Source organism: Ptychodera flava, chromosome 2 (genome assembly GCF_041260155.1).
Source record: "Ptychodera flava strain L36383 chromosome 2, AS_Pfla_20210202, whole genome shotgun sequence".
In the NCBI taxonomy this organism is placed as follows: domain Eukaryota; kingdom Metazoa; phylum Hemichordata; class Enteropneusta; family Ptychoderidae; genus Ptychodera; species Ptychodera flava.
Window position 1 is genome coordinate 22,504,226 of NC_091929.1, and position 14,074 is coordinate 22,518,299.

Genomic DNA, 14,074 nt, shown 5'->3' on the forward strand with positions numbered 1-14,074 from the left:
ATCCACATATATTTATATCTTCAAAAGAATAGTTCTCATCAAATACGACAAGAAAACCCCCTCATACTATATATATTTTCAAAAGGCAGAGAATCTAAAGTATAGTATTGTAGCACTAGTTTACTCGAAGGATTAAGGGGTGTACATTTTGAGTAAAAAAACTAAATTATGGTATGATAAAAATTTATTCAAGTCAAAAATTTGACACAGTTTTCTGAAATGTAATATTTCACTTGAAAGAAGGGTAATATGTCTATGTAGTAAAAAACGATTATTTTGTTTTGCATTATCTATCCTTATTCTAAACTGGGATGGGTTTAAAGATTGACACTCAAAAAAGTTATTAAAATCATGATAAACAAAATAAAAATGCTCCTTATTCACAATGTAATATCTTCATACCCAAACAAAATAGTCGTTTTCTTATCCAGCATTTAAAGAACATAATGTAGAAAATTCAGAAAATTTGACCAGGCCGGGTCAAGTTAAATACTTTGGAAATCTTGAAATTGAGAGAAAAAGAAGCAAAAAATTGGGTGATTTACATTTTTTGCATAAATTAACACTTCTTTATCACGCAACTTACGGCTGCTTGACAAACTAAAAGGTGAATCCAACCAATATTTGCTTTGGTTTACTTATTAAATAAAGTTTGATGAATATTTGCAAAAAAGTGACTTTTAAGCAAAATACGGTGTGTTGAGTGCGGCGCCCCCTAAGTAATTTGTATTATTATTTCTAACGCTGTGCTTGCCGAATCGAGCGCTGTAATTTCCCAATGGGACATCTCAACCCCCCCCCCCCCCCACCCCAATCATCAATATTCTTAAATAGGCTTTTTAATTATTGGAAGACCAAACACCCAGCAGGCAGTGATATTAAGTACTAGAAGGACTAACTTCTTTGAAGCATGTGAATACCAAACGTCTTAACGTAATATTTATCCTCCTTTGAATACTTATGCATTGTCCGTGACTAGTGCAAAGTGTACACATTTACAGAAATATTATTATTTATTTTTAATTCATAAACTCATTTCGTTCGATAGAAGTGAGAGGAGACTATTATCAGTGTTCATGAATTCAAACAGATCATCTTGGAGACTGCACGTTGTTATATCATTTGTTTTACCCTTTCATTAGGGGAACTCTGCATACATGGGATTAAAGAATGACAAAGGGCAAACTTTGGCGAATGTATACGTAGAGGAAGAATCAGCTACCGTAAACCAATGCAGTTTCCATACTGAAAGTGAAAATGATAAGGTTCACCGTCAGCAATATGACGTCAAATTTCCTTACAACGCCTACAACCGTTTTTGCACGGGATGGAATGCGATCATTGAAGAGTATGAATGGTCCTACAAACATTTGAGACAGGAATCCATTTATTCTGGAATATACAAATCTTTGTCAGTTGGTCCAGAGTCGTTTACTCCGATATCAGTGTCAAAATCGAGGTAAGTGGTTTAATCAGACAGAGTGACTGACTGACTAACTGACTTACAGACAAAATGACAGACAAACTGATAGAGAGAGATTGGGCAGACAGAAAGACACAGACAGAGAGACAGACTAAGACACAGATTGACAAACAGACAGCTAGGGAGGGAAAGACAGAAAGACAGAAAACAATCAAGCAAACAAGAGACAGACAGACAGACAGACAGACAGAACGACAGACAGACTGAAAAGAAAAGTAAGCAGATACAGACAGAAAACAAACAACAACAAACAAACAAACAGACATACAGACAAGCAGACCTACTTACAGACAGAGACAGAGTGAGACATGTACAGATACAGAGGGACAGACAGAGACATAGACAGAGATAGAGAAATTGAAGACAGAGATACCGACAGCAAAAGATACCGACAAACAGAGAGAAAGGCAGAAAGAGGAGAATAAATAGAGACAAAGATACAGACGTTGAGCGAAAGATAGAGGTGAGGAGATTTACAGAGACTCAGACAGGCACAATGAGAGGGAAAAGACAGAAAATACTACTTGTTTTTCAGCCGCTTCATGATCAATCGCATTATTTTATTTGACCTATTTCATATCTTCTTTTGTCTGAAGGGTTTATCTTCAAGATCAACATCAACTTATCGGAAAGGTGAATTTATACAGGTCATAATAGAGGCCAAAGATGACATGGTAACCCACGTCTAAGGGGAGGTGACTTTCTTGTGGGGGTAATGTGGAATGAGAAGTTACAAAAATATACTGCCGGTAGATCTGTTGATTACGGCAATGGCACTTATAGTATGTTTTTCTACGCGGCATGGAAGGGAGCCGCATCAATAAATGTAACACTTTCCGTCCCGCGTGAAGCTATTCTGTTTTATGAGCAAATGAAGTACAAAGATCACCGGATTCTTTGGTCTGTTAAGTTTACTGATGGAAGTATCACCGAAACAGTAACTGCACCATATCGAATGAAGGAACATGGGATAACAAGTGTAGTTTTGAAAATCATCGGTCTATGGGAAAGACGGCGGTCATCTGTGACAAACCAAAGACTTTGAACTGTCAAACCTTGAATAGCACGAGTCAAAACATAACTGCTATGGCTACCCTTGCAAACGATGCCGTCGCAGGGCTGAGCTACCTTTTTGAAAGGTAAGTAGTGATTGTGAGAGAGAGGATTAATGTGAAGATAACTGGCTGGCATATAGTAAAGCTTTATGCAAAACAGCATATATTCGTCAAATATTAATAAGAATGTACATTTGATCTCCACGTCTTATTTCTTGGTCTGTTGCTTGCTTGTCTAACCTTGGCTTAAAAATTGAATTGTTGTTTGAGAACATTACTTGTAATAATCATTCTTTCAAGAGAAAACGCTCAAAACCCGTGTACTGCTTTATTGTTCTTGTCTACAGTTATCTACCCGGATTCTACTCCAATCGTTACAGATTTTTTGTAATCCTGAATTCTCTCTATTCCAATCCAAAATCGTACATTTCAAAGCCTAAATAGTTCCTATTGTTGAAGAATTGTGTCATAAGACATACTTTTTCGAGGTTTTTTACCTTGATTATCCTGTGATTATTTCAAACCTAACATGGAAAAAGTGGACGTGGTAAAAATGCATGTCAATGATAATTAGACAATAAAAAATCATAAATATCAGTTTGCGTTACCTAGTGATAAATGAAAATTCTCTTGATTATTATTATTATTAATTGTTATTTGTTTAAATTATGCGTGTTCAAATTAAGCTGATCCGAACTCGGGGTCATGTCTATGAAAGTCAGATGGGGTTAGTTTATATGACTTCATGATTTCAAGTTCTACCACAAGGCCTTAGGAAGTTTGTTACCCTAGCTGAACTGAACTTTTCAATTTTCTCAACCTGTTCTGTCAATTACAAAACTGTTTTCTCTCAGGAGTTTCAAAGGTGCAAGATTCCTTGCGAGTCCCATCAAGGTGAATATAAAGGGTATGTACGATAAAGCTTTACATTTCTGAATATAGAATTGCTTTTCCTTCGTTACAGATTCCTGAACTTTCGACAGCAAGTTCACAGTGATTCCTTAAAACAATAAATTGTCCTAACAAATGTATGATTTCATATCTAACGTATGTACAAAACCAAAAATATTATTTAAATCAAAACTAATAAAGATCTCCGATACAAACTACTTACCTGCATATAAGTCATCATGTGATGCCAAGGTTACATCACAGAATTCACATAGTCCAACAGAAAACGGTCTAAACAACGTATCTTTCCCATTTTCTCATAACACATTGACCTAAGCTTTGATTAACGTTGCCCCTACACTTGTATTTTATATCTCTGTAGATGACGTCACTAAAATGAACCTGCCAAAGTGTGGTCCTGATCTTCCTGTTTCCATGACAAGTGGTTATTGGACCAACAATCACAGTTTTATTCCCATGATGTGCCAAAGCCAAGAATGGACAGCCGCACAAAGGTTTCAATGTTCATCACCCAAATGGTTTTTCTTCGTCGGTGACTCCACTATATTGCAAATACGACGTCGTTTTGCCGATGTGGAGATCATTCCTGAGAAACCTAAAATGACCTGTAGTTACGTAGCACTAAGAGGGGGGACTCCCGTGCAGTATGTAGATGACCTTATTTTTGAAAGTGACTTCATCGACATGATCAACAAGTCCGTTTGTAGATCCTATACACCTGTGGTCATGTTTAATTTCTGCTTTCATTATGCTTCGTGGTCAGTGAGGGCCTACCTTGACAGAGTTTACCAAACCAAATTATCCGTTTTGAGACTTTTCCAAAGGTGTCCAAAGGCTATCGTTATATTAAGCTGGCTCATCCTCGAGATAATATCGATGTGTCACAAAGTGTCCACAGTGGAAATTATATGTACTATGATATGAATAGAATGCTACGCAGAGTCTTCGGTGGTATTGGTGTGAACTTTCTTGATGTTTGGGACATGGTTCTTTCCCATCCTAACAAAAATGAAGTTCACGTGAGACCTGCCATTATCACCCAGATAATAGATATGATGTTCTCCTACATTTGCCCAAATATGGTAGAAGCTTAGTAGAGCGTTAGCATGACGGTGATCGGTCCCTTTGATAGTTCAAACATTTCAAGTTAAAATCATGGGGCTCAGCCCTTGGTGTCTCATCAGGGCTTTTAAGATTAGAAATTTTATTTCCGTCTGAAATGCACAGTCAACGCATACATGGTCATTGATACTATTAATTCGTGATTAGTATAGAAAGAATAAAGTAGAATTGATTTTCTATATTAGTAAGACCACCACGCTTTGCGTGAACAATAAATTCAAACATTAAATTTACTTGGTCATTCACTGATGTGGGACTGTTGGCAACTAGTAATTTGCATAGTTCGCTTTGTCAGACCAGGTTAGGTATAGATTTTCTTTAATATTTTGTCAAAAAGTTAGACATAAATGGCAATTTGTTACGTAAGATTTGCATTTATCATGATAACAATCCGCTGTGTTCAACAAGGGACGTATAATGCGGTCATTATCTTTGCCATAACAACTGTTCTACTCAAAGTCCACTTGCTCAGCTGAAAACAATTCTGAGCAATATTCTTCAAATGTTTGTACTTAGTCTTCTGTTGTCACTACACTTTTCTCCTCTGTTTAATTAGTGTTGAGTCCATAGAGTGCTGCAATATTTTTCCTTGCCTGAAACATATTCATGATATTATCATAGATAGATATTCAAAAAGGGCACAGAAAAGAGTAATGTTACCACTTTCAAACATATATTGTTGGTTTTAAAATGAAAATTTAAACTTTTCATGAATTAATGCTTTAATAACATTATGAACATTATATTACATAATCGGTAAGAATTAAATACATCAAGGCTTTTAATGATCGAATAATTCTTAAGGAAATCATCCTAATAATTATTTAAATGTTTGATGATATTGCGTTTTTTCTGTTTGAAAGTTTAGCAACAAAAAGTACATGCAATCAAATTATTACCTTCTGTATGAAACGGGTAGTAAATTATTTCAATTTCAAACATGACCGGCTAGTCTTATCGTATGATCAGGTTGTATATTCGACAAAGCGCCCTCTGGTGACTCTCTTCCAATTTGATATACGTGCATATAGATGTTGACGTATTCCATATCTTCCTATATCAACTTTCACTGTATGTAATACATCAGTTCACCAGTAATCGCCAAAACTTTTCGGAATGACAGGAGTTACATTTACGTGATATGTTCTGAATACAGTTGGGAAATTTTGATCAAAACGAGGCAATAAAGCGAGGTCATGATATCAAGTGACCCTTGCGCTGATTATTCCTCATCATCTCAGAAATCATCTACGCTCATTTTGACATTTGAGGGTACATTTCCGTTTTGTTCTTTTTGTGATATTCGAAAATTCACTCATCTCAGAATAGTTCACAATCGGCCAAAGTGTTCAATTTGTGATGTAGAGTATTAGGAAATGAAGGGAACTATTGTAATCCTCTGTCAAACTTTGCACATTGACCCCTGACTTGTATTCATGATTTTGAATAAGAATGATTTCAAGTTTCCCGGAGGATGTTTTGAGCAAACGTCTGAACTTTGCATAGCGACACCGCCCTGACTATATTCTATCCTGTATTCTGAAAGGGAATGGTTTTTAAAGGGATGCAGTCGTCGGAACTGCGCTCAAAGGTCGTGTGGGACCCATACGACCAATGTCAACAAGGTACGATGGTGATTGATGAAAGTTAAATGTCTGTCATAATCTACATCGTATAATTTAAATGTTGCAGCTATGATGATGAGGTGCATCGAAATATCGTGCACGAAATACATTGATTGTGAACAAGAAACTCGCACATGCGCAGTTCCGATGACTGTGTCCCTTACAGCCTACTGGAGGAGCATTTTTGCAAATCCGTTTCAAGGCGAGATTTTTGCTAACAGCATTCATACTTTCCTAGCCGTTCACATCCCTAAAGTTCTAAGCCTCAAAACTGTACGTTATTCGTAATTTGACCTTACTCTATATTGTTTTGTTACTGTGTTAAGACACCTAGGAAAAGGCAAGAGGTTGTAAACACCTGCCTTTATGGTAGTATGCACCTCGAAAGTGAAAGACTTAAATTTTTGCTCTAACTTTCCTCAAGGAATCTTTCAATCATTCTCTTTCAAAATCAAGAATAAAAATATGGGGTCACCGTGCAAAGTTTGGTACTAGAGAAACAAATTACCCAAGATTTACCGATATTTGAAATTCAAAATGGCCACCATCCCTGTGTTAACTCTATGGAGAAAAACAATTTTTTTTGAATTTGAGAAACTAAGCCGGTAAAAAGTTTTCTTTCACCGAGAGCTTTAAAATGAACCCCTACATGTGGTAAATCAGAAGAGAATTGTAAAAGTTTGAGTCCGAATGTCTGTCCCCGAGGTGCGTTCTACCTTATGTCCCTTCCAAGTCTATTAAAATTTATGCTTTCTCAAACCATAAATGTAATCATGAAGAATATTAATGAGACAAAACGTATAGCTGAAGAAGTCAGCCATTGCAATTCTGATGTTCATCCCGAAAGGAGACAGCGCCCTCATCGACGAGAAGGTAAATTGCGATGTGCAGCGATACATTGTCATGTCATGTGCCTCACTGCGACTAAGTCTCGTCACTTTGACAAAGTTAAGTTAGTTTTTATGGATTCATTGGTGACAAGATTCAGCTATGATGATAAATCCGAAGCAGTTGCCATGAAAACTGTAAAAACGGGACAATTATGGTAACTTTTGGTAAACTATTCATAGTTTTTTATAATGTTTTCTTCAATTTCTTTGCTGTAACCTATGGCAGCAGCCCTGCACAGAGATCACATCGTGTAAAATTTGCAATGATCTTGACGAATGAATTCAAATCCGGAGTAAATTTGATTCTTACAAGAACATGCACAATACGTGCAAAACTGGCTGTATTGACAATTTGACGTCAAGACCGAGGCACATTATCCGGGAGTACTTTATAAACAGAAGAAAGATAGTTGAAAATATATCAAAATTGGATCTTTCTATCTGTTATATTCTCCAGGCGACCCAAACGGTACATTTCTGGTAGAGTGTGTCTCGGATACAGATATTCGGACTCTCAAACTTTTCAAAGACTTTCATGGTGTGGGGCTCATTTTATAACTGTTGGAGTAAGACAATGTTTACGTCTTAGTTTTTGGTAAATCGAAAACTGTATCCCCCCCCCCCGCCCATTTAGTTAACATAGGGAAGGTAGCTGTTTTGAATTTCAAATAAAGGTCAAAGGTAGTTAACTTGTTTCTAGTACCAAACTTTGCACGGTGGACCCTGATTTTAATTCTTGATTTGGTAAGACAATGGTTGAAAGTTTCAATGATGAAAGTTTGAACAAAAGTTTTTGTGTTTCACTTTAGAGGCGCACTCTGCTTTAAGAGTGCGTCGTAAGTAAATGGATCGTTCGTACTCGATTGATGGCGCGCTTCTGATAAAATACGACATTACCCTTCAAGAGATGGTCTGCGACTTACGCTTCGCTCAAATTTATTATTCTACACCTTATTCATCGGATATAAAGTGCTTCACGCGATTTCCATTGAACTGTATTAAACCTCAAGAACCTGAATCGGGTATGCCAGAAGTCTTAATGTTACGGATATTTGAGCTTGAATAGATAATTGATAATTGGGATCAGAAAACGACAAGGGAAGAAAACGAACAGTCGATGTGCGCATTCGCGCCTATCTCTCTCGCCCATTCTCCTTTAAGTTCTGTTCCACTATTGATAAAAATAGCTGAAAAGATGCTCATTTGCATATTCTATTGTACACGTTCTGGTTACCACTGACCAAATCAAAGTAACTGAGTGTACTTCATGCTTTTGAAGAGAAATCGAAATTTATTGAATTGTCATTAAATTCTGTGAAGGTCACGTTGTTTGTGAAAACGTTTGAATGTTACAAAATTACATTTACTTGTGACGCTAAAGCAACTAGCTTAACCCCTTCAGAATGTAACTGCTGTGGCAAATTTCACCGTAAGGCAAAGTATACGTTTAAACTCGAACTCGTCATGAAATTTTACTTTGTCTACCAGCACCAAAGTCCAAAAAAGCAAGCATGCAAATATTCGCTGCAAATGTATACCAAATTGCACGAGTTCAACCTAAGAAATGTTTTCATTTGCCCGTCGGGTTCAAAATCCAAACAAAATCAAAGAAAATATAAAACCCTCTGCAGGAACGCCTGACACATTGTGCTTTTCAATATAGGAATTGTCAAACTAAATAATTTAAAACGCATCGGAAAGTCACTCGAATTGTGGAATAAATCCATGAATAGGGCGCCCTCTCACAACACTATCCCGAACTTCGGTCGTTATAATCTATTCAAGGAGAAGGCGATACCGGCCGGCGGCAAACTTCTGTTATCATGGTACTGAGGTTTCTATAGAAAGACCTTCCATCGTTGACAAGTTGGCAGTAACCATAGGTTTATTTGTCGATGTAAAATTACCTCGTGGACATAAATTGTGCGTTCATATATATATATATATATATATATATATATATATATATATTTATTTGTCGATGTAAAATTACCTCGTGGACATAATTGTGCGTTCATATATATATATATATATATATATATATATATATATATATATATATATATATATATATATATATATAATATATATATATATATATATATGCTTTTGACCTCAATGCCAATTAAGATAAGTGAAAATAGGGGTAAGTTGCTAATCGTCTCGGTAAGAAACATTTTACAATTACTCAAGGCAAATAACCCTTCTTGATCTTAACTATAACCAATTAATCTATGCTCTACAAAATAATCAGATAAAAACTAATGACAATTCTGAAAAGTCCCGGCAAACCACCGGATATCTTACGCCTTGTAAGAAACATGCAGGCTTAATGTTTCGCTGTACAAGGAAGGTTTTCTTTGAATGCGATTTTCTCTGTTCTTAAAGAAGCAAAATATTTATCATTGATGGTACAGTAAATCTTACAAAATACTGAGCAAAAGCATAGAACCCATTTGAGCTTAGAAAAGTCAAAATTACAAATGATTAAATCATGGGTTGGCACGGCTCATTCTGTGCAGGGCCGTCAAGTCAACAAACTGAGGTATTGATGTAAATTAAAAACATCTCAAGATGGCTTGTCTCAACATATACTGCGTAATATAATCCTGCCATGGTGTGATATGTAAAATTCAAGAAAGGTGTTTCTGCCTTGCCCTCGTCTTTGCGTCATTGTTCCAGTTGTTTTATGCTTAATATACCTGCACTTCAATATCCCAATCTTTTCCAATCTCCCAGCATCTTCAGCCACGACCTAGAGTTCTCACATTTGTCGAGCAAGGATTGATATATCGCGAAGATACTCGTCGCAAATGGCACAGCTTCCTCAGTGCACACGTTTAGCCTTTCATGATGTTACCATGTGATCGTCACAAAAATGGAATCGCCCGTGAAGATAGCGCCGCCATTCTCAAATTCCTGTCAATTTCGGTAGGATGATCCCGGCTCCGATTAGGAAGATGATGACAAACACAACGAGCAAAAGCCGATCAAGAACGTTGGCAAGATCAACCCATTCCTTGTACATCTGCAATTGAAAGAAGAGAGATATTATAAGCAATCATGTAAAAAAACTCTTTTCTGAAACTGACGCAGACGGCCCATGAGAGAAAATGCCGAGAGAGTTTGACCGGTTGACCTCGCTGTTAATTTTATGCAGGAAATTACAATAACAATGCTTGGTCGAATGACGCAGTGCCTTGAGGGTGGGATCGCCAGTGGTATAGGGGAGGAGTACCTTCCCGATGGTGATAAGTGGTGCGGATTACCGTCGCCTAGGTGACTGGCGTTGCAAATACCTGGACTGAACCCACGCGTGGACTGAACCATTTGGTTTTTTTTTGGGTGTCGATGGTACTTTGACAATAAAAGTAAAGATGCACAGATACAGATATCGAGTTTATTGTCTTGTTTATGAGCGGCCAGTATTTCCTACAGCATGAATTACGTGCATTTGCCCTAGAAGAAATAAATAATTTCGAATAAAACATCGCGAATATAACCACATTCCTTAAGCTCGACGTACCCCAAAGAACCATGAAATCGCCCGACTTTCGATTGAAGAGATGAGTTTTGCCAAACCGCGTATACAGAAAAAGTGGCAGATGACTTTATTTTTAGAATCATAGACAGTATAGCGAGATGTAAAAAATGTGAAAGAGGCTCCCCATCTAACTATCCTAAATGTTTTTGTGTCGAGTTTGTGTTTGATTCGTTTCGAAAATGTGTTCCTACATTCTTATCCGATTGTGTGTGTTAATAAAAATGTTTGTTTCGCTTTGGATATTTGTAGAGAAGTTTGGATTAGTGTGTACGGTAATGTTTTGTTTGTGTGGGGAAAGCTTATGGCGAGACGCAGCCGGACCTATGTTGTTACAAAAGTTGATAGAGTCGCCCTTTGACGCTTGCGTTTCGAAACCCGGGTGTGGTTCTCATCAGTCGCGGTGTAGATTCTTTCCTTAGTTTGTGTTTGTGAAAATTTATTTTAATGCATTTTAGTGGTCTTGCTTTTCGATTAGCGAGGCAAGTATTTTGGGTCACGTTGTGAGTCCGTTTGGTGGTTCGGTTTGTTTGTTCTATGTTTCTTTACTTCGGTAAATTTTGTTTTGACTGGTGTGTCTTTTAGATTTTTGCGGAGGTTTGTGAATTTTTAGGCAATAAGTACCACTGGGGGTACGGATTTTATGTTTATTGGATCAAGATACTCACAAGTATCCTGGTTGATGTGCTTGTTCTCGTACATTTTGATTCATAGTTCGTTTACTTTGTTTACTGTTTGTTCTGGCTTGTTGTGTATAATACTGAGTGTTGCGTAATTGCCTTTCGCATTCGAGTACGTAATCGTTTGTGTTGACAATGACGAAAACCCGACCCTTGTCGAGGGTTTTTTTTTTCCCGAAATTTGTCTATTGTTTGCAAGCTGGTTTTTCGCGATTCTTTTAGCACGCGACATGTTTTGTTTCCTTGTTTGAAAGGGTATCTCTAGAAGTGCGAGTTTAGCAGCTTCAGATAGCTTTCAAGTTTTTGGTGTTTGTTGTTTGTGGAGCCCAATTCGACTTTTCTTTGAATTTGTGTTGTTGCGATTGTTTGTGTCTCACGATGTAGCGTAGTCACATTTACGACTTTATTTGTTGAAATCCTGAGGTGGTTTTATTCTGTTTGGTTTTGTTGGCGTCCGAATTAATTTTAAGGCCTTTGCCTAGTACTATTTTTCGGAGTTTCATAGTTTGAGCGATGATAGGTTGTTGTTGAATTTCATGTTGTTGTCGGCTTTTCTTTGGAAATAGCTGATTTATTTCCACGGCCATTTTTTCTGTCACGTTATTTTTATGTGTACGATTTTTGTATTTCTTTTAAGTGCTTGTGTGTTCTATGTCATTTATGGGGTTTTTTTTGGTAGCTCTTTTTGGAGTGTTTGGTGGCCCTGAAAAGGGCCGCTCGGTATGGGTTTTTGTTAGCGCTTGGCGCGTTTGTTTTGGCGATGAGCCTATAGCTTTTTTATGCTTCTTTTCGCCGATTCGATGTGCTTGGTAAGTAGGTGTTTGCCGCCTTCTTGTCACTGTGTGTGCGTACATGGACAGTCTGCATAGCCCTTGAATGTGGTCTCGATTTTGATCAAACCATGGAGGTACCTCCATGATCAAACTTACAATTTAGGAGTATATATCAAAACTGATAAATGATTTATGTTTTCACATGGGTTCACAAAAAGTTTCGCCCCGGTGTTCATTTTTGGCCCAGGAATTCCATCTACCCACCCTTTACAGAGTAGTAAGCTTATGGGGCAAGTAAATATGGATGCGCCGGTGCGATTCAACGATCAACCTGTATATCGCATCGAAAGTCAACAATTTTACGGCACGGACTATGATTTTATAAGTTTATACACAGTCCCTCGTGGATAGAGAGACTGTGGTTTATATAAAAATTATAAGGCCGGGGTATTATATATTGACTAATTACTGTAGCTATAGATAGGCTACATTCAGGACGGGCAGCGACGGGCAGTAATTAGTAGGCAAAACCACGGTCCCTCCACAGAGGGACCGTGGCAAAACAGGTGGTTTTCACCGTGGGCAGAACTCGGTGCAATGATACTGAACATTAATAGTAAGCCTGTCACCTTGAAGGTAATGCTGTAGGTGAAACAAGTAAGCTTACTTCAAACGCACGATGGTACAAACATTCCTACCTCCATGGTACAAACAACACCATAAGTGAAACCACCGTCCCTCCGGGACGGTGGTGAAACGTACACATAGAAATACACGCGTTCCTACGTTGTGCCCACCCGGGCCACGCGATTAAAATATGACTGATACTGCTAGATAGTGTTAATTGGGTCGGTAAACAGTCAACTAATAGTTTAATTGACTACCTGGGTGATTGGCAGGTCGTGTCCAACGACGCATATGCAAAGCAGGCCAAAAGACAAAAGCCCCCAAAGTTATTGACAGCTGGCCAGGGGTCACCATGAATACGTAATGAAGCTTCACTACGCAGAAACTGCGTAGTCAAGCCCTTCTTAACCGGTCAAACTCTCTCGGCATTTTCCGGCATGATTATGATTGTTGACACTTTTTCATATTAAAATAGTATTCATCTCGAAAGTTAAAACACTTTTTGCTCAAATTTTCCTCAATGACGCTTTTGACCATTCCCTACCATATCAAAATAAGCCAGGGGTCATAGTACAAAATCTGGTACTAGAGAGACAAATTACCTGAGATTTCCCGATATTTGAAATTCAAAATGGCCGCCATCCCTGTGTTAACTCTATAGGGAAATATAAAACTTTCGATTTTCGAAAAACTAAGATAGTTAAAGGTTTTCTTACACCAAGAGCTTTAAAATGAACCCCCACAAGTGGTCAATCAGAAAAGAAATGGAAAAGTTTGAGAGTCCAAATATCTGTCCCCGAGGCGCATTCTACCTTAATACAAGTCACTCCAATTATCTGTGACTTCAAGCTGCGATATGTTGACAAGACTACCGTCGGAACTATTCTTGAACAACTTTATATGTCAATCTTACATTTAAGTTGTAACATTTTGAAACAACTGACGTTTTCATGCACTTTCTGAGTTTCTCCCCAAGTTTATATCATTTTCTCTCAACTGCAGTTGTGCGTGGATAGAAAGTAGACTTGGCTCTGATCATAGAATTCAGTGACTTATCAGGCGCATCGTGTTTGATCAATGCCTACAATTCATTTCGCCAAATATCACCAATACCGTGATTGTCAGGATATATACACTGCGCTCGATACAGCACAGAGCTAGCGGTCAATGGTCTGTGTACATTTTTTGAAAGGGGGAACGTGCAGAGAGAATGAAACTGAGAGCTGACTGAGAGAGAACTCGACGGCTACGGGGCACAACGTGTCCGATTAATCACCGCCATTCATCTAGCTTAATATTGTCAACATCAAAAACGACGCCATTTTGTCATACAGTGTCACAATTACGGCATTAACTTAGAAAACTC

General features: G+C 37.8%; 1 long non-coding RNA gene across 1 annotated transcript; it reads left to right on the plus strand.

Annotated features, from left to right (window-relative positions):
• Positions 1–2,447: 2,447 nt before the first annotated feature.
• LOC139147530 (uncharacterized) lies at positions 2,448–4,144 on the plus strand. Its single transcript, XR_011555749.1, has 3 exons — positions 2,448–2,622; positions 3,393–3,445; positions 3,812–4,144. It is a non-coding gene; the product is annotated as an uncharacterized lncRNA (long non-coding RNA).
• Positions 4,145–14,074: the final 9,930 nt, after the last annotated feature.